At 40.9% G+C, this 27575-nt stretch overlaps 1 protein-coding gene across 4 annotated transcripts in view; it reads left to right on the top strand.

Moving 5' to 3' along the window:
- The first annotated feature begins 3736 nt into the window (after nucleotides 1-3736).
- The window catches only part of HIPK3 (homeodomain interacting protein kinase 3), a 95037-nt gene continuing 71198 nt past the window's right edge, over nucleotides 3737-27575 (top strand). For 2 of the 4 annotated variants that reach the window (XM_010358354.2, XM_010358350.2), the window contains exon 1: nucleotides 4840-5194. The gene's annotated coding sequence lies outside the window, so the exon portion shown is untranslated. Of the gene's footprint in view, nucleotides 4394-4839; nucleotides 5195-27575 lie in introns of those variants that run through there. The other 2 variants (XM_010358349.2, XM_010358353.2) reach the window with 2 other exon arrangements.

Below are 27575 nucleotides of genomic sequence, written 5' to 3'. Positions count from 1 at the left end.
AACGGGACCGAAAATATATACCATAGTATCTAAGATAATGGCAAGCCCTAAGGAGAAAGATAAAGACAGGGAGTGTAAATATAGGTGGTCATCACTGAAGAGGAGGCTTCGCCATGAAGGCAATATTTGAGTAAGGACAGGAAAGAAAGTTGGATGGCTATACTTGAGGAATGTTTCAGGCAGAAGGTGATCCAGGCACCTATGGAGTGCTAGACAGTGATTGGAGTAAGGAGACAAAAAGTTGATTGAGTTCCTTGTAAGCTAGTTCTGTGAAGGATTCTATTTATTTATTTATTTATTTATTTATTTATTTATTTAGAGACAGGGTCTTACTCTGTCACCCAGGCTGGAGTGCAGTGGTGTGATCACAGCTCACTGCAACCTCAGGGCCCACCTCAGCCTCCTGAGTAGCTGGGACTACAGGCGTACACCACCAGGCCAGGCTAGTTTTTGTATTTTTTTGGAGAGAGAGAGGGTTTTTTTAAGAGGCTAGGTCTTGCTCAGTGATATAATTACAGGTGTGAGCCACCAGGCCTGGCCCTTAAGTAATTTGTTTGAATGAAAAGATTAAGGTTTTTTTTAGTATCTTCTTGTTTAGTTTTTAGAGGCAAGATCTTGCTCTGTCACCCAGGCAGGAGTGCGGTGGCGAAATCACAGCTCACTGCAGCCTGGAACTCCTGGGCTCAAGCGATTCCCTGCCCTCAGCTTTCCAAAGTGCTGGGATTACAGGTGTGAGCTACCACGCCCTCCCCCTAGCTGGCATTTTTGAGAGATCTTAGCACTATGACAAATTTTCCCTAAAAAAAACAAAAAACAAAAAACCCTCAAACTTTATAAAAGAGCTACATCAGGGGCTTTGAGAAATTATCTAGATGTTTGTATTCAGAATACATTTGAGGGCCCGGCGCGGTGGCTCACACCTGTAATCTCAGCACTTTTGGGAGTCTCAAGTGGGCAGATCACTTGAGGCCAGGAGTTCCAGACCAGCCTGGCCAACATAATGAAACCACATCTCTACACTAAAAATAATAAAAAAAAATTAGCCGGTTGTGGTGGTGTGTGCCTGTAGTCCCAGCTAGGTAGGATGCTGAGGTGGATGGATTCCTTGAGCCCAGGGAGTTGAGGCTGCGGTGAGTAGAGATCACACCACTGCACTCCAGCCTGGGCAACAAAGTTAGATTCTGTCGGGTCAGGAGATCAAGACCATCCTGGCTAACATGGTGAAACTCCACCTCTACCAAAAATACAAAAAAATTGGCTGGGCGTGGTGGCACAGGCCTGTAGTCCCAGCTACTCGGGAGGCTGAGGCAGGAGAATCGCCTGATCCTGGGAGGCGGAGGTTGCAGTGAGCTGATATCGTGCCACTGCACTCCAGCCTGGGTGACAGAGCAAGACTCCGTCTCAAAAAGAGAAAGATGTGAGGGGGAAAAAATTAGAGGTAAAGAAATTAGGTTAGGAGACAATAGATATAAAGTGAAGGGGGGCTGGAATTAATCATTTACTTATTTTGCGACATTTACTAATGTCTTACTACAAGTCAGGCACTGTACTGGGCACTTGCGATGTAATGGTTAAAAAGAAAGATGAGACAGGGCACAGTGTCTTACGCCTGTAATCCCAGCACTTTGGGAGGCCGAGGTGGATCGATCACGAGGTCAAGGGATCAAGACCATCCTGGCCAACATGGTGAAACCCCGTCTCTGCTAAAAGTACAAAAATTAGCTGGGTGTGGTGGCATGTGCCTGTTGTCCCAGCTATTCGGGAGGCTGAGGCAGGACAATCGCTTGAACCCAGAAAGGCTGCAGTGAGCCGAGATTGTGCCACTGCGATCCAGCCTGGCAACAAAGTGAGACTCCATCTCGGAAAAAAAAAGTGAATCCCCTCCTGGAATGTATAGTGTAGTGAGTAGCAACGTATAGGCGATAGAAAGGAAAATAAATCCTTGTCCCTCATTTCCACCTCTTCATAGAAGTAGCAAATACAGGGAATGAAAGCCCTCCATTAGAGATGGCTTCCTTAAATGTCTGCAAAAATTCTGAAATTTGAAATTCTAGTGGAATAGTTTCCCTGTTCCTCCTGAAAGATTTATCTACTATTGTAACTTTCTTCTTTGAGTAATGATTTTATCCTATTTGGTTCTTTTGACTATTGTTCTTAAGAAAAATAAAAAGTAACGAAATACTAAGTGAAAAGGGATGGTTCATAGGCTGCTCTCTGAAAGGCAGCCATTGTTTTGTTCTTCTATATTGGAAGACTTTTCAGCTGGTTATCCTCCGTAACTTGAAAACAACTGTCATTCGAAAGTGTTATTTCCAGTGGTCTCAGGGCATACTATCCTTTCTCTTTTATTTTTTGAGACAGAGTCTCTGTCGCCCAGGTTGGAGTGCAGTGACTCAAGCGATTCAAGGGATTCTCTTACCTCAGCCTCCTGAGTAGCTGGGATTACAGGCGCCCGCCACCATGCCCAGCTAATTTTTGCATTTTTAGTAGAGACCAGGTTTCACTATGTTGGCCAGGCTGGTCCTGAACTCCTGACCGACCACAGGTGATCCACCCGCCTCAGCCTCCCAAAGTGCTGGGATTACATGTGTGAGCCACCGCGCCCGGCCTCCTTTGTCTCTTAAAGGCATTCTCCAAAATACTCATCTTCCCGTTTGAAGAGCAGCAGGGATTAAATGTGTATTATTATATATGCAGCAATTTGCCACTCCCTTTGCCCTGCCCCAGTTACTGCAATAGAAAATGTCTGGGAATAAATACATCTGTGGTAAATTCAATCTTCCTAGTTAAGATTATGAAGGAAACAAAGAAAGGACACTTCCATTCCAGAGAGAAAGGTGTTTGTTTCCCAAAAGGTTAGACATTGATTCAGAATAAAGGGAACCTGAGGAAACCGGTATTAAAGAAAATCAACTCTGAATGTGAGGTATTAGAAAGCCATTTGTTTCCTAGGGAAAAGTAAGGAGGAAAGAGCGGGTGGGAGACACGGGCTTTGCTGTATAACCTTGGTCATGTCACCTAAACTTCTTGGAACTCCTCAGTGTAGGAGTTGGGACCAAGGATCTCAAAGGTTCTTTCATTCCTAAAATTCTATGGTTCCACGATTATGTGAGTTGAAAGAGGCCATTCTGTTGATTTCCTAATCTCCAGGAGGAAGGAAACTGGTCTTTGGGGGTTAAACCGACTAATTTAATGGAGAATCACCAATGTGGAGGTGGGCGAACTTCACAATTACGGGGTTTTGGACAGTAGAGATGCTCTTGAAAAATTTCCAAGAGAACCTTTCCCCCGTCCTTTAACCTTACTTTACAATTCTCTTCACTCTTTGGGATAGGGGAGCGGACAGAATCTATTTCAGATTGTGGTAGTTCATTTGACTGAGCATTTCCCCTTTCCGTATTTTTGGACCCTTAACGACCAAATGCCGAGAAACATTGGACCCTTAACGACCAAATGCCGAGAAACAGATCCTTAATTACGGTTCCAGGATCTCGAAAGGCCTGTAAAATCCTGCTTCCGCATCTTAATCCTTTCTTCGGGTACTGGGATCTTTTTTAAAATGTGTATTTCTGGCGGAGGGGGCACGGAGTGGGTTCAGAACAGCAGCGCGGGACTGATGGATGCTTCTTTCGCGTGAGGCTTGGCTTGTGGAACTCCCGGTCGGGGCCGCACGGGCTGCCAGGCGGACTCCGGGAGACAAGGGCGCGGCTGCGGACTGACGGGCGGACCCCGGGGAGGGGCTTCACGGAGGAGCCGCGGCCAGAGCGGAGCGGAGCCGACCGGGCTGGGCGCGCAGCGCTGCCGGGCGGGCGGTGGCGCTGCGGAGGCGGTGGCCGAGGCCGGCGGGCGCGGAGGAGGGGCCCGAGGCTGGGGCGGCTGGTAGCAGCTGCCTCAGTGACGACTGCCGGCATCTCGGCGACCTGAGGAGATCAAGCCGTGGGCCCCGTCGTCGCCGCCACTCCCGCCTGTCTTCCTTCTCCGCTCCCGGCCGGGGCGTCAGGAATGGGCCCCAACCGCCGTGGGCCCCGCACCCTGCGTCGCCCGTAGGCCCCAGCAGCCGGAGGCCGGCCGGCCTCCCACTACCCCTCGCCCTAGCTAAGCCGTCCCCACCCCAAATCCCCGGGAAGGAAGATGAGGGAGACAGGCCCGGCGCTTAGCAGCCAGAGCAGCAGCAGCAGCAGCAGCGGCAGCGGTCGCGGGAGGGTGTTTCGCCGTTTCCTCTCAGCCGCCAGGACAAGATGGCAGCGGCCGCGGAGAGGGGCTGAGCCCGGGCTGGGTGGTGCCGCCTGCTGAAGCGCCTGGCTCCCGGTCCCCGGCACGGCTCTGCGCCCCACCCCGGACATGCTCAGGGCTGCGGCCGCCCGAAGAGGAGAGAGCGCGGGCCTCTAGGAAGGTAAGGGAGTTGAGCGAGGGGCGCCGCCACCCCGGGGTGTGGGGATCGGCTCCGTCCGCGGGCTCCACGGCCAGCGAACCCCAATCCTGACCCGGGTCTGGCCCGACCCCTAAAGAGCGGCCTGCACTCGTTGCGCGTCCCGTGCCCCATCCGCATCCCCAGCGCTCTCGTGCTCCCAGTTTCCGCCCTAGCCCCCGCGGTGTGGCCCGGTATGGGCCGCTCCCTCGAAGCCGGCGCCACGCCAGGCCCTGGGCCGCCGGACGCGGGGGCCGCAGCCTCCGGGAAGCCGCGCCTGGCCGGGGCTCGGGGGCCTGGGCCTCCCCCTCCCCCTGCCAAGGTTGCGCAACGGCTCTTCCCAGCAACCGAAGTTTTGTTTAGTCCCACGGGGAGCCTCTTCCCCCCTCCGCAGCCCAAGGCCGTAACTGCGGACATCTCTTTCCTTTCATTAAGGGGAACAAACGCAAACACGCGCACGCACGCAGCTTGAGCACCCCAGCCGATGGCCCCGTCCCCGGCTTTGTGGCCCCGTCCCCAGCGTCGCGGAGCGGCGGGTTTGCAGGGTGTCAACTCTGGGGACGTGCGTGCGTGTGATTGTTGGGGAGGAGAAATGTGATCCGCGGCTCCGCGTCCCCAGCGGCGGCGGGAGGAAGGCGTGGCGGCCGCGCGGCGGGGCTGTTGCCGGCTTCTCTCGTTACGGTGGCGGCCGCTCGCTTCCCTTCGCTGCACTAGGAGAACTGGCGGAAAGACTTTGGATGAGAATGTCTGTTTCTCTGTCGGGAGGGAGACGGCTGTTGTAAAATGGTATGTGGCTCTCGGGGAATCCTGTTGTTCCCCAGTCTCATCTCTGCTTGAGGAATTGCGCTGAAGAGTTTATGCGTAAATTACCCTGGACTTGTTACAGAGTAGTCGTAACACGTTCAGGCCTTTGAACCGTGTTTTCACAACCTCTTACTGTCCTGTTAGGGAATTTGTTTTTCCACCTGTCAGTTGGCTGCTTCTAATTATAATAAGGGGCTTCTATTAGCAACAGCAAAAAATTTCAGTTTATCGTCCAGTTTAGAGGGAAAGCTCATAGTTGGTTCTATTGTCAACTTTGTTTTGATGTCTGTCTGGTAGGGCCGGAAAAGTTAGCTGGCAAACCAGTCTGCGCGTGTGCTTTTGCGTACTTTCTAGTAGTTTGGAGATCTGCTGACGCTTTTTCCCTTTTTGCTGTTTTAGGTATTTGCTTTTAGCTGTAGCTTCTGAAGTGGGAGTACTTCTATTCAAACCATTTCAGTTAATTTCAAAGTTTTGATTGCTGGGCTCTTTAAAATTTTTAAAGCTGATCAGATTTTTTGATGAAAAGTCTTGAGCCGTAACGATGGTTACTGTTTACCCAACTATGACATTTTAATCCTATATTCTTATTTAATTTTTCAGAAGCTGGTGAAGTCTCACCATATGTTTGATAAGTCTAGATTCTGCTTATGTTTGCAAGTGCAGTGCTAATTTTATACAATGAGCAATGATAAGGTTTAGATAGGTCATGATTAAGCTTAGTATTTTAAGTAAACAAAATATGATGACCTTTTTTAAAAAAAGTTTTCATAGTTTTATTGATTATCTTATGCTTTCGTGACACTTATCAGTAATTGCAAGTTTACCAGCCAGATACAGTTATTTAGTTGTAAGTCAATGAAATATTTCTTGGTGTATTTATGGCTGCATTCATAAAGTGCAGAGGACTCTTGTTTATGAAATATAATGCTTAACCTGTTTGAGGTTTCTTTTTCTTTTTTGAAATTTATGTATTTAAAATTTGTGTTAAGGTAGAGGTGTGTTGAAATATTTGTGATGTTTGGGCTTGTCGTTTTTTTGGAAAAATTTGTTCCTTAAGTCTCCCCCCGACCCAAGGGGATCTCTTTTCTAAGAAAAAAGTATTTGTGGAGAACCTTAGATTAAAACTGTTGTAAAAAAGTAAGATGAGTTTGAAATCTAGAACAGAACTGGCCATTAAATGTTTCAACTTTATATTTGGGCCTTGCTGACTACAGTAGCTAAACATACATATTAGGCAAGCAGATCATAACATGGTAAGCCAGCCTTACTTAGTTTATTGTCAAAATATATTTTCCATTGAACTAGTCATTACCTTGCTTATAAACCAATGTCATTGGCTTTTGGGCATGGGGTTTTAGAGTCACATTAAAATGGATGGTTTATATGAGATACTTACTGTAAACATGCTTGAAAAGAAGCTGTAGATCATACTCTTAACTTTTTGGATACCATAAAATAGGGTGTAAATCACAGAGGTAGGTTGCTGTTGCAAGTGTGGCGTGGGCACATAGGTTTTTATGTTTAATGCAAGATATGGAGAGCCTCCCTGCACCCCCTGCAACTTAAAAAAGCAGCAGCTATCAAATTAATTTTTTGATTGAGCTTTTGTTTTTATTTATTTATTTATTTATTTATTTATTTATTTATTTATTTTTATTTTTTTTTTTGAGACGGAGTCTCGCTCTGTCGCCCAAGCTGGAGTGCAGTGGCCGGATCTCAGCTCACTGCAAGCTCCGCCTCCCGGGTTCACCCCATTCTCCTGCCTCAGCCTCCCGAGTAGCTGGGACTACAGGCGCCCGCCACCTCGCCCGGCTAGTTTTTTGTACTTTTTAGTAGAGACGGGGTTTCACCGTGTTAGCCAGGATGGTCTCGATCTCCTGACCTCGTGATCCGCCCGTCTCGGCCTCCCAAAGTGCTGAGATTACAGGCTTGAGCCACCGCGCCCGGCCGAGCTTTTGTTTTTAATATTTGATGCATGAACCTGAAAGCATATGGATAGGAGGAAAGGGAAAATGTAAATTTCAGAATGCTGCAATATTATTTTTCAGACCTGATTCACATCTATTTCATGGAATGCTTGTTTGCATGTTGTTTTTTATTTGAAGGTTAGTATGACTTACCTTGGTAACTTTTGAAGTTAACTTTATTTTACCAGGTAAGAGAGTTAACTTATTAAGTGTTATTTTCGTAGCAACAGTTTTCCAAGTATGATGATGAGGTAAATTAGAATTGCACTATTGGTGGTTAATTCAAAGGCATAAAAATGTAGTTCCCATTGCAACCTCACATTTAAGTTTGGAGATGAAAAGATGTCATGGTAATATTTAGATTCAAAGATATTCTATGGAAATTCTCCATATTTAAAAATGCTTCCAGAAGTTGTTATTCCTGCCTCTTAACTCTTAGAGGACGCAGAATAACTTGATTTATCGCTGCCAAAATAAATATTCGTGTTGTAGCTGTCCTGGTTTTCTAATGTCCAAAGTTGAGACTTCCAATGTGGTGTGTTTTACTTGGAAGTTACTTCTGAAGACAAACTACTAAAACTTTGTTAAAATGGAGCACTCTATCAGTGTGTTTATTTTTTAAAAGGTATTCCGCTCCCACCCCCACCCCCCGCCCCCCAGCCTTTCACTGGGATGTAGTATTTCTCTTTTTAACTTGTTGAGAGCTTTGTCGTGGGGATTCTTTTGTGTATGATACCAGTGTAAGTCTAAAGGGATTATATATATATATTTTTTTTCTTTTTAAACTTTCAGGTTCAGGGGTATATGTGCGGGTTTGTTATATAGATAAACTTGTGTCGTGTGTTTGATGTACAGATTATTTTGTCACTCAGGGACTAAGCCTAATACTCAATACTTTTTCTGCTCTTCTCCCTCCTCCCATCCTCCACCGTCTGGTAGGTCCCAGTGTCTGTTGTTCCCCTCTTTGTGTCCATGTGTTCTTATCATTTAGCTTCCACTTGTAAGTGAGAACGTCTGGTATTTGGTTTTCTGTTCCTGCATTATTTATTAAGGATAATGGCCTCCAGCCCCATCCATGTTCCTGCAAAGGACATGACATTCTTTTTTTATGGCTGGGTAGTATTCCATGGTACATATGCAGCATATTTTTAAAAAATCCAATCTTCCATTGATGAACATTTAGGTTGATTCCATGTCTTTGCTCTTGTGAATAGTGTGCTACAATGAACATATGCATGCATGTGTCTCTATGATAAAACAATATATATTTCTTTTTTTTTTTTTTTTTGAGACAGAGTCTTGCTGAATCGCCCAGTCTGGAGTGCAGTGGCGCGATCTCGGCTCACTGCAAGCTCCGCCCCCCGGGTTCCCGCCATTCTCCTGCCTCAGCCTCCCAAGTAGCTGGGACTACAGGCGCCCGCCGCTATGCCCGGCTAATTTTTTGCATTTTTGGTAGAGATGGGGTTTCACCGTGTTAGCCAGGATAGTCTCGATCTCCTGACCTCGTGATCCACCCGCCTCGGCCTCCCAAAGTGTTGGGATTACAGGCGTGAGCCACTGCGCCCGGCAAACAATTTATATTTCTTTGGATATATACCCAGTAATGGGATTGCTGGATCCAGTGGTAGTTTTGTTTTTAGCTCTTTGAGGAGTCACCACACTACTTTCCACAATGGCTGAACTAATTCCCACCAACAGTGTATAAGCCTTCCCTTCTACAACCTCATCAGCATCTGTTATTTTTTGACTTTTTAGTAATAGCCATTCTGACTGGTGTGAGATGGTATCTCATGGTTTTGATTTGCATTTCTCTAATGATCAGTGATAAACTTTTTTTCATATGCTTGTTTGGCCACACAGATGTCTTTTGAAGAGTGTCTGTTGATGTCTAAAGGAATTATTTTAAATGTCCTAACTGGTTCCGGATCCAGCTGCTTAAAAATATGTATCTTGCCTAATACTTAGGCAACTTATATTAAGAATATATATTTGGAGAAGTACTGAGTCAGTGGAGGCTTTTAGGATAGTCAGTACTTATGTGGCCTACTTAAGGAAGAATAGTTCACTTCTTTTGGTTGGCTTGGTATGTAGTTAAGAGTAGTTTGGAGGAAGAACAACTTATTATTAGTGTGCTGCTTCTGTAGCTTTGAGCTTTTGTTTTGAATATTAGTCACTTGTAGGACCAAGATAGAATAGATATTTGCAGGATGTATGTAACACATTTATAAGTTTGTCAAATGAAACCTTGAGCTTTTTAGCAGATCAGGCTGTTCTCCTCAGTTGATACTTGGAACATATGTTACTAAACAAAGGCAGCATATTGTCTGGATTCTGAGACGCCACTGTTATACCAGGGACCTAGAGCTTCTGTTCTTACTGTGTGGAAATTAAAACAACTGGATGAGTATTGTCAATATGTATTGTATTTTTAGGACAGCATTTGTGGTTTGGAGACAGTTAAGTTATTAAGCAGATTTACTTTGTCTTTTATATTTGGCAGTTAATGCCAAGTTAGTACTTGCGAAGGCTTTTTTCAACAGAAAGTCCTTGAAAGGGAGCAAACTGAGGACCATATTTTTGACCTTACATGGTATTTTGTTACTTTAAACTAATTTCTCTAATTTTTATATTTAATCTTTTATCTTTTTATATTTATTTTTTCTATTTTTGTATTTATTTTTTCTTTTACAGACAGGGTTTTGCTCCATGGCCCAGGCTGGAGTATAGTGGTATGATCATAGCTCACTGCAGTCTCAACCTCCTGCGCTCAGGAGATCCTTCTGCCTCAGTCTCCAAATAGCTGAGACTACAGGAGGTACCGCCACCATGTCCGCTCATTTTTCATTTCTTTTTCTTTCTTTCTAACATGGTCTTACTGACACCTGGAATTTTTCATTTTTCATAGAGATGGGTTTATGCTTTGTTGCTCAGGCTGGTCTTGAATTCCTGGGCCCAAGCGATCCTCCTGCCTTGGCCTCCCAAAGTGCTGGGATGACAGACGTGAGCCACCATGCCAGGCCCAATTTCTCTAATTTTCTAAAATAATGAGACCTTTTCCATTCTTTAGGAGACTGAGTGGGACAGTGGGTGGTGAGGCAGGTGAGATAGGGGAGACTGGACAGTAGAAGGGGGAAGAGCTTGGTTTAATTGAATTTGGGAGACTGAAATCGGCTTTAATTAATTAATTAATTTATTTCTGAGATAGGGCCTCGCTCTGTCACCCAGGCTGGAGTGCAGTAGTGCGATCTTGGCTCACTGCAACCTCCGCCTCCAGGTTCAAGTGATTCTCCTTTCTCAGCCTCCTGAGTAGCTGGGATTACAGGTGCCTGCCACCACACCCAGCTAATTTTTGTATTTTTAGTGGAGACGGGAATTTGCCATGTTGTCCAGGCTGGTCTCAAAGTCCTGGCCTCAAGTGATCTGCCCACCTTGGCCTCCCAAAGTGCTGGGATTACAGTAAGCCACCGGGCCTGGCTGCTATGATTTTAAATGTCCAAGTTGCTGGAGACCAGAGTTCACTTAGTGAAAAATTGTAATAGCTTGAGGGAAAGATTAAGTCAGTGACCTGCTAAGTGATCAGTCTTGTGAAGTAATAGCATCTCTGTTTATCATCCTTGACCTCAGTTTTTAAAATCCCTCCCCCAACCCCTTCCTCTTTCTGCCTTTTGTTTCTTCAATCTGAGAGACTTTTCCTTAAGGTGGAGTTTGGGGAAGACAAGCTTTTTCTACAATTAAAAAAAAAAAAGTCTTATGTTCCAGGACTAATCTGAAGCTGCAAGTGCGAAGACTATAGAACATAATATTGCTGTTAAAATGAGTTTGAGTTGTAGGATATATCCTTTTAGTTTCTGGAGATAATAAAAAATAAAACTCAGATACATCATGTATGAATTAAAACTCAGACTTCTGATACCTATGTCTGTCACACAGTCCTTTTCACCTTTTCTGAGATAAATATGTCTTTTAAAGACCAGATTTCCAGGTACACTTTCACCTTGCGTTTTCTTTGCTGCTAATCTTGTCTTTTTTCGTTTTTAAACAAAAAGGTCACACTTAAAGAAAAGTGGCTATTTAGAGAAGCATAATAAAGGGAAATGTGGTATTTGCTCATTTGAGCTGTACTTCTTTCTTTAGCTAAAGATCTAAGTTGTGAAAGACTGATTCTTTCATGTAATTCTTGATGATGATGAAAGTAAAGGATTGCCAAGGCTGGTCAGATATAATTTCTTTTTATTTTGTGTAATTGTTTATGCTGGAACACCTTTTCCCATCCAAGTACTGATGAGGTCTGACCCTGCTTAGCCTCCAAGATCAAGCACGTTCCAAGATCAGAAATTTTTCCATTTCTAATCTAGTTCGAAAAAAACAGTTTAGATTTGGTAGGCATTGAAATCAATAGAGTTTGAGGCGATCTCCCCACCCTAAAAATTTTGTAGCTTTTATAAATCATATTTGATTTAATACGGATTACCAAGAAAATTGTTTTAAGGATGCTAGAAAATAAAAACTTGGCTGTATTTGGCTAGACAGTTATTTTACTGTGGAAATTTTAGAAAGTATTTGATTTGCTAAAAAAAAATGTTTATTTCAAATTCTTTAACTTCCCCCTACTTGGTTGTATATTATTTATAAGTATACAAAATATTTTAGAGTTTTTAAAAACAAAATAGTGAACTTGAAAACATTTGCAGGAAATAACTTTGCTTATTAAATATTTCCTACCCTATAAAGTGGCATATAAAGGCCTAAAAGTGCCAACTTTTAAAGTCTGTTTCAACTTTTTAAAAGTATATTTCAACTATGTGTTATCTCTTTAATAATACAGAGAGTCTGGTAGGTTTGGTAAACTATACGACTTTAGATATATAATGCTACAGTTTTAAATAGTTAATAAGATAGATAAGAGTGATAACACTGACAACTGAACCTGACTTTCTAGACATTTCTTCCAACGTATGACTTAAATGAATACTTCTGAAGGCTCTATGTATGTAATTTATTACAATTTCTATTGAGTTTAAGTAGGGTATAGTGACATAAAATCACAATGAAAATTACAGGTTATGCTGTTATATGACCTATAGCTATGATGCTGTGCTATATTCTCAAAACCAAATAAGAATGTTTTGGGCCAACTTCTAATAAGACAGTTTCAGTGGAGACAGTAAAATGTCTCTGCAGTATATTGGTTGTAGTTTTGTATTTTAAAGTTAGGTAAAAATAATATTGGGTTCAAAAATAGTAGATTTGTAATCACTGCTTAGTGTGCTTTAAATATTTTTTGTAGCTGATCACAGACTGTTGCCACAAAAAAGCTAGAAAATTTATTATGACAGATAATGATAAAATATTTGTATGAAAACTATTTATCTTATGAGCCAGGCACGGTGGCTCATGCCTGTAATCCCAGCACTTTGGGAGGCTGTGGTAGGTGGATCGCTTGAGCATAGGAGTTCAAGACCAGACTGGGTAACGTGGTGAAATCCTGTGTCTACAAAAAATACGAAAACTAGCTGGGCGTGGTGATGTGCACCTGTAGTCCCAGCTACTGGGGAGGCTGAAGTGGGAGATAACTTGAGCCCAGGAGGTCGAGGCTGCAGTGAGCTGAGATCGTACCACTGCAATCCAGCTTGAGTGATGGAGTGAGACCTTCTCTCAAAAAAAAAAAAAAAAAAAAAAAAAAAAAATGGGCCGGGCACCGTGACTACACCTGTAATCCCAGCACTTTGGGAGGCCGAGGCGGGCGTATCACAAGGTCAGGAGATCGAGACAATCCTGGCTAACACGGTGAAACCCCGTCTCTACTAAAAATACAAAAGAAAAATAGCCGGGCATGGTGGCTGTAGTCCCAGCTACTCAGGAGGCTGAGGCAGGAGAATGGTGTGAACCCAGGAGGCGGAGCTTGCAGTGAGCCGAGATCGCGCCACTGCATTCCAGCCTGGGCGACAGAGCGAGACTCCATCTTAAAAAATAAAAAATAAAAAACAAAAAAAAGAAACAAAACAAACCTATTTTATCTAGTACATATTTGAATGTCCACTAAGTGCAAAGTACTGTGCAGTGAACGAAGAGACTAACACGTGGTCCCAGCTTTGAACAAGTGTATGATAAGTGAAATTAGCTGAATACTGTAAGTTTTCTTTTATATTTGTATATGTACACCTAAGTTAGAAAAACACTGCTTAAGAAAAATGATTTAACGATAGCACATTCAAACTTCTTAGGCTGTTTATTTTATTAAATATGAAATATTTAAATGATATTAAAATAGTAGCATTCATGTTAAAGTTGTGTGTTATTCACTGCTGCTCTTGCAGTGGGTAAAACCAAAATAAGTCGTTGAAAAATATGAACACTCCTGTAGTCCCAGCACTCTGGGAGGCTGAAGCGGGTGGATCCCTTGAGGCCAGGCGTCTGAGACCAGCTTGTGCCAACATGCAGAAACCTTTTCCTACCGAAAAACGAAGAAAATACAAAAAGTATTCAGGCATAGTGGTGCATGCTTGTGGTCCTGGCTGTTGGAGAGGCTGAGGTGGAAAGATTGCTTGAGCCCAGGGAGGTGGATGCTGCAGTAAGTAAACCACAATTGCGCCACTGCACTCTAGCCCCTGGAGACAGAGTGAGACCTTATCTCAAAAAAAAAAAAAACAAAAAAAAACCCCAAAACCCAAATTTTTAACTTTATTCATTTTTTTATACTTCGCCAAGTCCTGATTGAAAAAAAAAATTACCAGTTTTATCTTGTGACAAGTGTTTTCATTAAGGCTACCCAGATTTATAGTCGAAGTATCTTATAGAGATAAACTGTATGTTAATTTAAATAAAGAGAAAGTCATATTTCTCAGATGTGGCTAATAATATAGTTCTCTTGTTTTCTCATGGTTTTTTCTTTTGGACCTGTACAGTTTTCACATTGCCTGAGGGAATTCTATTAGGCTTGCCTTTTCTGGCAATATTTCCTTTCTCCTAAATTTAGAATGCAGAGCCCTTTAAACCTCATTCCTCTGCCAACCTGTGGAAAGTAAACAAAAGGTGAAAACATTTCAAGTTTTTTTTTCTTTTCTTTTCTTGAGACAGAGTCTTGATCTGTCCCCAGGCTGGAGTGCAGTGGCGTGACCACGGCTCACTGCAACCTCTGCCTCCTGGGTTCAAGCGATTCTCCTGCCTCAGCCTCCTGAACAGCTAAGGTGACAGGCAACTGCTAGCACGCCTGGCTAATTTTTGTGTTTTTAGTATAGACGGGGTTTCACCATGTTGGTCAGTCTGGTCTCAAACTCCTGACCTCAGGTGATCCGCCCGCTTCAGCCTACCAAAGTGCTGGGATTACAGGCATGAGCCACTGAGCCCGGCCTACATTACAGGATATTTTTAAGAATGTTGAACCTGCTAGCTTTAACTTATTTGAAACCACTACGCAAAAGGAATATTATTTTTGTTTTTCATTTATGTAAGTTGAAAGTGTATTTAACTTGGAGTCTTTAAAAGCAGAGATGTGAAAATGACAAGTATTTTATTGTTTTGCTCCTAGTATAATTGTATATAATACAGTATTCTCGGCCAAGCGTGGTGGCTCACGCCTTTAATCCCCGCAGTTTGGGAGGCCGAGCCAGGCAGATCACCTGAGGTCAGGAGTTCGAGACCAGCGGGACCAACATGGTGAAACCCAATCTCTACTAAAAATATAAAAATTAGCCGAGTGTGGTGGTGGGCGCCTGTAATATCAGCTGCTCAGGAGCCTGAGGCAGGCGAATCGCTTGAACCCAGGAGGTGGAGGTTGCAGTGAGCCAAGATGGTGCCACTGCACTCCAGCTTGGGCGACGAGTGAAACTGCATCTCAAAAACAAACAAAAAACAGTATTCTTAATGAAATTCAACAATTTGGCAACATTTTGATATTTTATACACGTGTTTTTAAAATCGAATTCTGGGCCGGGTGTAGTGGTGCAAGCCTGTAATCCTAGCACTTTAGGAGGCTGAAGTTGGAGGATTGCTTGAAGCCAGGAGTTTAAGACCAGCCTGGGGTATATAGTGAGGCTCTATCTCTAAAAAATGCAATTACCTGAGTGAGGTGGTGCATACCTGTAGTCCTAGCCACTCAGGAGGCTGAGATGGAAAGATCATTTGAACCTAGGAGTTAGAGGCTGCAGTGAGCTAGAATTGCACCACTGCATGACACCTTAGACAACAGAGTAAGAGTCCATCACCAAAAAAAAAAAAAAAAAAAAAAAATTAAAAAAAGAATCTTGTATGCAGAAGTGTTTGGTATGATAACATAATTAATTGCCAATAGCCTCGAACGGAAAATTTTTAGGAGTATTTGCCTTATGAGTTGCCTTCTCTAAGCCTAGTGTGGCATTTCTGAAACTATTTGTAGTGACCACTCTGTAATTTCTCCTTAAGTATCTCAAAATCTGAAATCTCCTTAAAGTATCTCACATCTGAAGGTCTATCTAGCTTGAAATGGTTTTGCATTAATTCTATTGCAAGAAAATGAAATACCTCATTTCTTAACCTATTAGAAGTTAATATATAACATTTTTGGGAATGTTATACTTTCATTTAAAAATATGAAATAGTATCTGAACTGTTCCTCAAGTTTAGGGACCATGTTCTATCCGTTTTTATGTTCCCTAAAGTGTATAATAGACGTTGGAAAACAAACATATTATTATTATAAAAGGAGTCAAATACAGACGTATGATACTCAACTTACATACCTTAATCAAAGTGTAGCCTCTTTATTGCGTAGCTTGGCAGGTACCTGACCAAGCAGTTGTGAACGTGTCATCGACAAACTTAGCTTCTCAAAACTCTCCTTTACTCCTGCCTCTTTTTTTACTTCTAACAGATGAGTCTCTTTCCTGTATAAAGGTCAGTAGGTATGACCTTCTCCCAGATTTCCAACCCTTTACCTCTGGACTTAACTCCAACAGTACACACTTTGGGATTTCACTCCTCTCTCAAGGAAAGATACATCTCTTAATGCCTCCGAGATTACTCCCTATTTTCTATGTGGGCTTCATCCAGAATTGTGTTTTTCAACATCTGGAGCTTGTCCAAAAACTTAAAGTTCTCCTTTTTTCCTGCTTTTTTTTTTTTGACAGGTAACATTATATATATTTATTGTGTACAACATTGGCTCTTTTTCCTTCAGCCTTTTAATATGCCCAAGTATCTGAGATCTTAAGCAGCCATCTTTTAATTGTACCTCTTTAAGTCTAGGGTCCTCTGTTTCTTTTTCTGTTTCTTCTGACCTTCTTTAATGTGTTCTCTGACCTTTACTTGGATTTCTGTTCACTTCATAGCCTTTGGCAGTATAGTTTTGTCCATGCCACTTTAATGAAATTGCTCCTACTAAGCTCCCCTGTTGTTTTCTTTTATTTATAGTTTATGTATTCCTTCAGATTGTGTTTATAGTGCCCCCTACTCAGTTCTTAGCTTTCAGCCCATATTTTGAACCTCCTTTTCATCTCCATATTTTCCCCTACAAATACCTCAGGGTTATCTTGTTTCTAAATCCTTTGCCTAAACTCCCTATCTAGCATCCTCATTTCTGTTGCCTTCTGTGTGTGTGTGTGTGTGTATACATATATATGTGTGTGTGTGTATATATATATATATTTTTTTCTTTTGAGACAGAGTTTTGCTTTTGTTGCCCAAGCTGGAGTGCAGTGGCGTGACTTGGCTAATTGCAACCTCTGCCTTTCAGGTTCAAGCGATTCATCTGCCTTAACTTCCCAAGTAGTTGGGATTACAGGTGCGTGCCACGAGGCCTGGCTAGTTTTTTGTATTTTTAGTAGAAACGGGGTTTCACCATGTTAGCCAGGCTGGTCTCGAACTCCTGACTTCAGGTGATCCACCGGCCTCATCCTCCTGAAGTGCTGGGATTACAGGCGTGAGCCACCATGCCTGGCCTGCCTTTTGTTTATGTTTAAAACTTTTATTTATTTATTTATTTATTTTTTGAGAGAGAGTCTTTCTCTGTCACCCAGGCTGGAGTGCAATGGCGTGATCTCGGCTCACTGCAACCTCTGCCTCCTGGGTTCAAGCAATTCTCCTGCCTCAGCCTCCCAAGTAGCTGGGATTACAGGTACCTGCCACCACGCCTGGCTAAGAAAATTGAGAATGTATGAAAACTTACAGTAAAAATAAGATATTAAAAAGAAAGAATGTATAACAACTGTATGAAAGTGCTAATTACAGTTTTATATGAACAGTGAAAAAAATGGAAAAAAAGTGCAGCAAATTATGATATGCACATAGGATAGAACATTATGCTGCTATTTAAAATAATAATAGTTGATAAGAGTCTGAGTGTGGTGGCTCATGCCTAAAATCCCAGCACTTTAGGAGGCCAAGGTAGGTGGATCACTTGAGCGCAGGAGTGCCAGACCAGCCTGGGCAACATGGTGAAACCCTGTCTCTAATTTATAAAAGAATACAAAATGTGATAAAAAGAATAAGAGAAAACATTGTTATATCAATTTATCATGTATTTTAATTTTAACCATATGATAAAACATAAATGACTTGAAGGAATTAGGTTCTTTTCCCTGAATACTTTGTAATTTTATAGTAATGGAATAATTTCAAAATGATTGCTATACTGAAATTTAGCCTCTTGTTAATGTGAATGATGTATCTTTTCATGATTTTATGGCAAAATACTTTAAGTTTTATATTCGTCTAGTATACCAATTCTAGCAGTGTGATTCCAGGTAAATGATACTGCCTTAGTGGTAATTTTTACTCAATTTGCAAGGTTCTATGAGTAAATAGCATTCTAAGTGTTAATATGATAAATAATGATATAAAATAACTGGTTTGGCATATTTCATCATGTATAGTGAATATGCAATCATTATTTTCATATCTGAGATTCTATCTAGTTTCTTGTGCAAATGCCTAAAAAATGGTGGCTGGGTGTGGTGACTCACAACTGTAGTCTCAGCACTTTGGGAGGCCAAGGTGGGCAGATTACTGGAGCCCAAGAGTTTGAGACCAGCCATGGTGAGACCCTATCTCTACAAAAAAGTACAAAAAATTAACTGGGTGTGGTGGCATGTGCTTGTAATCACAGCTACCAGGGAGGTTGAAGTGAAAGGATCACTTGAGCCCTGGCGGTCTAGGATGCAGAGGAATGATTGTACCACTACATTCCAGCCTGGGCAACAGAGCAAGACCCTGTCTCACAATAAAGAAATAAATAAAAAAAAGTCAATTTTAGTTACTATTCGAGAATAGATTTCTTTTTTTTTCTTTTTTTTTTTGAGACGGAGTCTCGCTCTGTGGCCCAGGCTGGAGTGCAGTGGCCAGATCTCAGCTCACTGCAAGTTCCGCCTCCCAGGTTTACGCCATTCTCCTGCCTCAGCCTCCCGAGTAGCTGGGACTACAGGCACCCGCCACCTCGCCCGGCTAGTTTTTTGTATTTTTTAGTAGAGACGGGGTTTCACCGTGTTAGCCAGGATGGTCTCGATCTCCTGACCTCGTGATCCGCCCGTCTCGGCCTCCCAAAGTGCTGGGATTACAGGCTTGAGCCACCGCGCCCGGTGGAGAATAGATTTCTAATCAGTAAACTGTAACTACTTTGCAGCCATTTTCAGTCTAATGAGGAAGCACATTTTTATTTATGGGATCATTGGCTACTTAATTTTAAACTTAAGGTGTGTTAGCTGTTAGTTACATATGCAACTTGAATTTGAACTTTCTTGATATCTTTCTTTTTTATACATTGATGGTGTATTTAAAAAAATCTCTTTGGCCAGCTAAATATGAAGAAAAAAGCTATTTTTAACATTATAGTTCTGATATGTATGGTTTTTAGTATCATGCATTGATAGTGTGACTTTTTACACTAATACAAAACAAAGAAAAATCTGTTTTTCTGTGACACTTTCAGTAGAAGAAAGAAAGAAATATGTAGCCTTGCAAAGTCTATCTAAATTTGTGGTTTTAATGCACAGCTTATAAGCAACCCAACAATGTGTCACTTAAAGTTAATGATTAGATGTATTCAGGGCCAGATAGAAGCGGTTCTAATAGATTTTTTTTTTTTTTTTTTTTTTTTTTTTTTTTTTTGAGACGGAGTCTTGCTCTGTCTCCCAGGCTGGAGTGCAGTGGCCGGATCTCAGCTCACTGCAAGCTCCTCCTCCCGGGTTTACGCCATTCTCTCGCCTCAGCCTCCCGAGTAGCTGGGACTACAGGCGCCCGCCACATCGCCCGGCTAAGTTTTTGTATTTCTTTAGTAGAGACGGGGTTTCACCGTGTTAGCCAGGATGGTCTCGATCTCCTGACCTCGTGATCCGCCCGTCTCGGCCTCCCAAAGTGCTGGGATTACAGGCTTGAGCCACCGCGCCCGGCCGGTTCTAATAGATTTTTAAGAATTCAATGTCGTGGCTGGGTGCAGTGGCTCACGCCTGTAATCCCAGCACTTTGGGAGGCAGAGGCAGGTGGATTACTTGAGATCAGGAGTTCGACACCAGCCTGGCCAACATGGTGAAACCCTATCTCTACTAAAAATTCAGAAGATTAGCCAGGCGTGGTGGCAGGTGCCTGTAATCCCAGCTACTCAGGAGGCTGAGGCAGAAGAATCGCTTGAACATGGGTGGTGGAGGTTGCAATGAGCCGAGATCGCACCACTACACTCTAGCCTGGGTGACAGAGCGAGACTCCATCTCCGAAAAAAAAGGAATTCAATGTCGTTTCTTTGTGGGTACTGTCTTGAGAAGCTGCTTGTTTTCTTTCCTTTTTAGATTTTTGTAAATTACATTGTTGTTCTTTAGTTTTTCTGGCTTTCCTAAGGAGACCTGTTGCAAATTTCTGCTTTATCCCCCTTCCTCAAATTTGTCATAAGAATGAGAGAGATCTTTCTCCTTTCCTTTTTCCTTTTCCTTTTCTTTTTCCTTTCCTTTCCTTTTTCTTTTTCTTTTTCTTTTTCTTTTTTTCTTTTTGATGGAGTCTCATTCTGTTGCTGAGGCTGGAGTGCAGTGGTGCGATCTCAGTCTTCCCTCCCTCCCTCCCTCCCTCCTTCCACCCACCCTTCCTCCTTCCTCTGTCTCTCCCTCCCTCCTACCTTCCTTCCCTCCTTCCCTCCTTCCTTCCCTTCCTTCCTTCTCTCTTTCCCTCTTTCTCTCTTCCTCCCCTCCCGTCCCCTCCTGTCCCCTGTCGAGATGACTGTTGCTTTGTCACCCAGGCTGGAGTGCAGTGGCAGGCATTATCATAGTTCAAGCAACCTCAAACTCCTGGGCTCAAGGCATCCTCTCAAGTAGCTGGGACTATAGGTGTGTGTCACCGTACCTGGCTAATTTTTTTTTTTTTTTTAAATAGAGATAGGGTCTTGCCATCTTGCCCAGGATGATCTTAAACTCTTGGGTTCAAATGATCCTCCCTCCTAGGCCTCCCTGTTGTTTCCAACTTGATATCAGAGAGTTTCCTGAAGCCATTGTAAAGGGCCATCCTCAGTTGACAAGATATAAGTGACAGTTAAACTTTGAAAATTAAAAAGATTATTTCTACATTAGAAAGGTTTTGGGCTGGGCGCGGTGGCTCACGCCTGTAGTCTCAGCATTTTGGGAGGCCCAGGAGGGCAGATCACGGGGTTAGGAGATTGAGACCATCCTGGCTAACATGATGAAACCCCATCTGTACTAAAAATACAAAAATAATTAGTCGGGCATGGTGGTGGGCGCCTGTAGTCCCAGCTACTTGGGAGTCTGAGGCAGGAGAATGGTGTGAACCTGAGAGGCGGAGCTTGCATTGAGCCGAGATTGCGCCACTGCACTCCAGCCTGAGAAACAGAGTGAGACTCCATCTCAAAAAAAAAAAAAAAAAAAAAAAAAAGAAAGGTTTTGGATGATACTTCGCAAAATTTCTTAAAAAGGGCATTTATATAAGGTGGAATGTCTGGCAACTGCAGCCTGAGTAGAGAGAAAACATAATTGTAGAAATTTAAAAAATGCTTTGAATTTAGCAGTGTAAGGCATATTAGGACCCTGTAGGATCTTAATAGAATTTGGAAAAGAGAAACAGTTGACTTTTCTGTTCAACTTAATTTTTCCAGGCCCCACAATGTCTTTCATAAAGATTTTTAAAAACTGAAAGTACTATACTCAAGCTTATGCAGTTGTAAATATTTAACTTTTCAGCTTTTACAATAGAGAAACTGTTATATGTCTGGCAGAGGAGATGGTAGCCACTGTTCTCACTACATTGATTTTTAGATCTTTAATTTGTGTGATTTACATTACTGTAGAGTGATAGTTCTCTTTCAGGTGTGAATGTAGTGATTAGAATCTTAAGGTTGTTTAAGGTAGACCATACTTTCGAAAAGTTTTATGGAACCTGACCCTTGGTTCTCTAAATGTTCATTTAGAGCTTTGAATCATTATCTCATACAAAAATCTTACTTGTTGGCAGAATTTTTTCCTTTTTATTGGTGTCAGCAGTGGGCATTCAGTCAAATTATTAATCTAGGATTCCAGTTCACCTGTTGAGTTGTTTCAAAGGTAGATGATGTCAGGTGATCTTCTTGTAGGAATCATTTGACCTTTGCCTTCTTAATCTTTAATATTTTGTATTTATCTTTGTCTGAAAGTTACATAGATTTTTATAAGAAATAAAAGTTCTGTGGTGGTTCTTTTGGGACGGATTTTCCTATAAAGTAGAAAGTAATACATTTGCTTTCTATTAAGGGAGTTGTTCATAACCCAAACTTAAAAAACTGTTTACTCTTTCTGATAGCCCATTGGTATATTGGGCATTGTGTGAAAAATTTAAGTAAAAATTTTTCTTTAGTACTTAAGTTTTATAAGCTGAATTTGAATTATTAATCTTAAGTTTATATCAAGAAAGAGGGAGCTTCAGGTAAACTTTTTATCTTTAGTCCACCTTTCTGTTAGGGTGTCCATTTCTGATTTTTTATTTTATATAGCTTTTTAAAACCTAGAGAATTATCTGCTTTAGTAAGAGTAATCCTTATGTAATTTTTAAAAATTAATTAACTCTTTTCTAGCCTTGTTAAAGATTTGTACTGGCAGGGTGATTTCTAGCAGCTTTGAAATGTCCAACAGGTCATTTTCTGTTCCAAATGTTGGAACATTTTGCTAAGTCAGATGAAGCTTGTTATTTAACATGCTGATTTGTGTTATAGTCAACACATTCTCTAGATGCTTTGTTCACAATACTGCTGGAAAATACCCAAGACTTTAGTATTTTCAAAATAAATGTTCTGTAGGCACCTCGGACAGCAGGTTTAGTTTATTAAGTTTTACAATGCATGGTGGTTCATTTATGTGAAAATGTTTCTTTCTTATATGAAATGGTAGACACAATTTTTTTTTTTTTGAGATGAGTCTCGCTCTGTCGCCCAGGCTGGAGTGCAGTGGTGTGATCTCGAGTCACTGCAACCTCCGCCTCCCGAGCTCAAGTGAGGCGGAGGCTGCAGGAGGCTACTCTCCTGCCTCAGCCTCCTGAGTAGCTGGGATTACAGGTGCATGCCACCATGCCCAGCTAATTTTTGTATTTGTAGTGGAGACAGGGTTTCAACATATTGGTCAGGTGGGTCTTGAACTCCTGACCTCGTGATCCGCCCGCCTCAGCCTCCCAAAGTGCTGGGATTACAGGCGAAAGCCACTGCGCCCAGCCAATGAAATGGTTTAGTATTATTTCCTGGATTTAATGCTGGTAAAAATAATCTGTTAAAATAATAGAGGTATTTAAAATACTGACAACTAGTTAACCAATGAAGAATTAAACTCATTTACTGTTCATACTAGCAACTTACTGTCTAGTGTTTCCTGCCTTTTTTTTTTTAATGGCATGTTATTTTGTCTTTTATAAATCTGCACTTTAAGCAAGGTAATTGAGAAATGAAATAAACTGACTAGAAACTCCTTTTTACTGGCTGAATATTGTTTGTTATATAGTTCGATTTTGTAATTTCTATTTATAGAACCACGCATAGACTGGCACTATGGTTCTGTCCTTTGAAGAATGAAAAGCTCTTTTAATTGTCAGAATTTATTGGATCACATAATGAAATTTTACTTTTAGTCTTTATTGATTGAAGAAGTTATATAATGACCAACAGTTTTAAAAACTGTTATGAATTAGGTAATACTTTTAAATGAAGAAATTTGCCCTCACTGCTTATGATTACTTTTAAAATTAATGCTGGCAGATGATCGCAGGGACTCTTCATATACCTGGCAATTCTAGACTTTAGGTGCTCTGGGCCACGCCTACCACATTTGGCTGTTCATCCACAAGTTAGTGACCCTCGAAGAAGAGTCTTGTTCAATAAAGACATTGTTTTATACCTGTCCCTCATTCTTGTTTTCTGTTTAACTTATCCTTTGACAAATATTCAGACCTACAGAAAAGTTGCAAGAATAATACAAAGAATTCCTGTGTATTTTTCACCTGGATTATTCAAATGTTAACATTTTACTGCATTTGCTTTTACCTTTTTTTCTCTATATCTATGTTATGTTTTTATCTGAACTTTTTGCAAGTGAGTTGCAAGCATGATGTCCCTTTACCTCTAACTAATTGCATAAAGACTGGTCAGTTGTTATATCTCTTTAGTTTAATCTGTGATCTGAAAACTTCCTCAGTCTTTATGTTGATTTGACACTGACATTTTGAAGAATACTGCCATTATTTTGTAGACTGTTCCTCAATTTGAATTTTTCTTATTTTTGAGATACAGTCTATGAATAAATAATACTGTAAATGCTAATATGGTAAATAATGTTATGAAATAACTTTTGGATATTCATTATGTATAGTTTAGGATATTCATTATGTATAGTTTACATACAATCACTTTCATATCTGAGATAGATTCTAGCTAGTTTCTTGGGGTACATGGCAAATATTTTAGGCTTATATGGATTGAACAGGTGACTGCTTCACTTTGGTGTGATTACCAAATTGGTATGGTTACCAACTGAATGAAATAAGGTATGGCTGATTGATTATGTTAATAAAATATATCTAAAGTGGTCATATTTTTGTGATTTTATTTTATTTTATTATTCTTACTTTTTTTTTGAGATAGAGTCTCACCTGTTGCCCAGGCTGGAGTGCAGTGGCATGATCTCGGCTCACTGCAACCCCTGCCTCCTGGGTTCAAGTGATTCTCATGCCTCAGCTTCTCAAGTAGCTAAATTACAGGTGTGCACCACCACACTCAGGTAATTTTTGTATTTTTAGTAGAGGCGGGGTTTCATCATGTTGACCAGGCTGGTCTCAAACTCCTGACCTCAAATGATTCACCCGCCTCGGTCTCCCAAAGTGCTGGGATTACAGATGTGAATCACCGCGCCAGGGCTGTATTTTTGTAATTTAAAAATAAACAATTACTAAAATAGGTTATTCCTATTCTCTGATAGATTTTTTACCTTTATTTAAAAATTAATGTAAACTCAGGCTATGAAAGTATAGGGAGTAATAGAATCACTTCCTATGCAGCTGTCATCCAGTGTGCAAAATAAATTTGCAGTCCCTTCCTTCTCTTTTCTTCCTTGACATGTCTGTCATTTTCATGCATGTTTTTATACCTTTACCACATATAAAACATGGTATAGTTTTATGTTCTATTAACTTTATAATAAATGATACATGTTCTTCTGCAACTTTTTTTGTTCTATATTGTTTTCAGATTTATGTACATTGATGTATATAATTTCAGTTAATTCATTTTGCTGCACTTCAGTTCTAGCACATTTCCTTCCAACATTTTAACATCTTTGAAACTGGAATGCATCTTAAAATCAATGATGTCTTGCTCTAACAATTGGTATATTTTCTTTTTTTTGGTACATAAATATATAATAGTGATATGAGCCACACTTGCATTACATGCTTTGTATTTTATGACTAAGCCACAATATCCAGTCCTTTTCTGACGATTAGATTATTCTGAAATTTTGATACTACATATATGTATATGTAGTGCTGCAGTGAACATTAATTTACCTGTTTCTTTGTGCATATTTGTGAGAGTTTCTCTAGATGGGATATACACCTGGGAGAAGAATTGCTGGATTATAGAGTATGTCCATTTTCAGCTTTGCCCTCAAAAGTAATTGTACTTCTTACCCTAGTATATATACCCTGTTGCCCTATTCTTCAACAGTGGGTGTTGTCCTACTTCTTTTTGCCAGTTTGATAGCTATAAAATGGCATCTTACTGTGGTTTTAATTTGCATTTTCCTTATTACTAGTGAGGTTGATAATTTTTTAAAATAAGACTTGGCTTGTATTTCTTTTATGTGAATTGTCTGTTTATATCTTCTGTGTGGTTTTAATTTGCATTTTCCTTGCTAGTGAGGTTGATAAGTTTTTAAAATAAGACTTGGCGTGTATTTCCTGTCTGTGAATTGTCTGTTTATATCTTCTGTCCATTTGTCTCCTCAGTTTTACCAAACATAATATGACTTCTTTAGATATTTTCTCAGTTACGTGCAAATAACTTCTCTATGTCAGTGGCTTATCTTTATTTCAGGTATCATTTGATGAATGAAAGTTTTAAATTTTAATAAAATCAAATTTGTCATATTTTCCTTCTTAGAATGTGTGCTTTTTACATCTTTAAAGAAAACCTTTCATTTCTGTCAGAGGTCGATGATTAATTTGTTAAAAATGTAACTAATTTTAAACTAAGAGAAAAAAATTATAAATCTTTATGAATACCTTTTGTGCTATGTAAGAAAAGTGTTAATTTTCAATCTATAATTTTATTAGAAAGAGGAACTAGAATTTAGCCAAAAATATTGTGAGTCTGTGGTGGGAAATAATCAGGAAGAGATGATAGGTCAAAGGAAAAGGACGGTATTTTGAGGACAGAATGTGAAGGACTGTGTTTATAGGAGCATAAACTCCTATCAGGGTTTGATTGAGATAAGGGAGGAAAGAGAAGACTGCGAGAGATAACTGGGTCCATGTAAAGACCAAAGTAGGAATAGGAGAGGGACTTGGTAGTTGATCAAGAAGCACCTACTTGTGTTTCTTGGTGTTGCTGGTTTCTTTGTTTTTTAGCACGCTCCCTGTACTTAATGTCACTGAACAGTACACTTAAAATGATTTAAGACAGTAAATTTTATTTATTTTTTACCACAATTTTTAAAAAGGAAAAGATTTTTAAAATGGAGATTTCAACAGATAGAAGAAGTAAATTGAGTAAGGAGAGTGCAAGGCATTATTGTCTTTTATTAAATTTATTTGTGATATCAAAGTACATTTAAAAGAAGAACTCAGTCAGGTATGGTGGCTCATGCTTGTAATCCCAACACTTGAGAGGTTGAGGTGGTTGGATGGCTTGAGGCCAGGAATTTGAGACCAACCTGGCTAACATGGTGAAACCTCATCTCTACTAAAAATACAGAAATTAGCTGGACATGGTGGTGTATGCCTATAATCCCAGCAACTTGGGAGGCTGAGGCACGAGAATCACTTGAACCCGGGGAGGCGGAGGTTGCAGTGAGTTGTGATAACGTTACTGCCCTCCAGCACTCCAGCATAGGTGACAGAGGGAGACTCTGTCTCAAAAAAAAAAAAAAAAAAAAAAAAAAAAGAAGAACCCTATTACATTTGGGGTGTGTATAAGTTTGGTCAAAAATAATTCAGAAATGTCATATTGGCAAATAAATTGAATATAGCTTGGTAAAATATTTCTGTTTCTGTTTTCTCCCTCCCTTTTCAGAAGGGCTAATATTATGTGTAGTAAAAAAAGATGGAAACAGCCCACTATGGTTAGCAATGATCAGACTCATGACTATGGGTGTCAATATTGATTACATTGCTGGTTTGGTGAACAATTTGGATCAAGTAGTTCAGATGAGACTTAAAGTTTGTTAGAGAATTGGAAAAATAAGATCTATATGTTAGTCCATTTGGGCTGCAATAATAAAATCCGTAAGACTGGGTAATTTATAAAGAGCATAACCTTATTGCTCACAGCTCTGGAGTTCAAGATCAAGGTGCCAGCAGATTTGGTGTCTGGTGAGGGCTCACTTTCTCCTCCTTCAAAGATGGTGCCCTTTTGCTGTGTCCTTATATGGTAGAAGGGGTGAACAAGCTGCCTCAGGCCTCTTTTATGTAAAAGAGCACTAATCCCATTCATGAGGATAGAGCCCTCATGATCTACAGCTCCCAAAGGTCCCACCTCTTAATACCATCTCTTTTTTGGGGGTTAAGTTTCAACATACAAATTCTGGGGGAGCCGAGGGGCGGGGTCGGGGACACAAGCATTCAGACCATAGTAGATTAAAGAACCTGAAATTGTTAATTCTAAGGAATGAAAGTGTAATGGTTGCTCTAATAGGAGTCTTCACTATCCTCTGAGTAATGTTTTATGGGGAGCTCCAGCTCACAAAGGGGTAGTATTTCAAAAC

This window comes from Rhinopithecus roxellana, chromosome 15 (assembly GCF_007565055.1).
Source record: "Rhinopithecus roxellana isolate Shanxi Qingling chromosome 15, ASM756505v1, whole genome shotgun sequence".
Lineage (NCBI taxonomy): Eukaryota > Metazoa > Chordata > Mammalia > Primates > Cercopithecidae > Rhinopithecus > Rhinopithecus roxellana.
The sequence above is the reverse complement of the archived record's forward strand: the minus strand, read 5'-3'. Positions and strand labels throughout refer to the sequence as shown.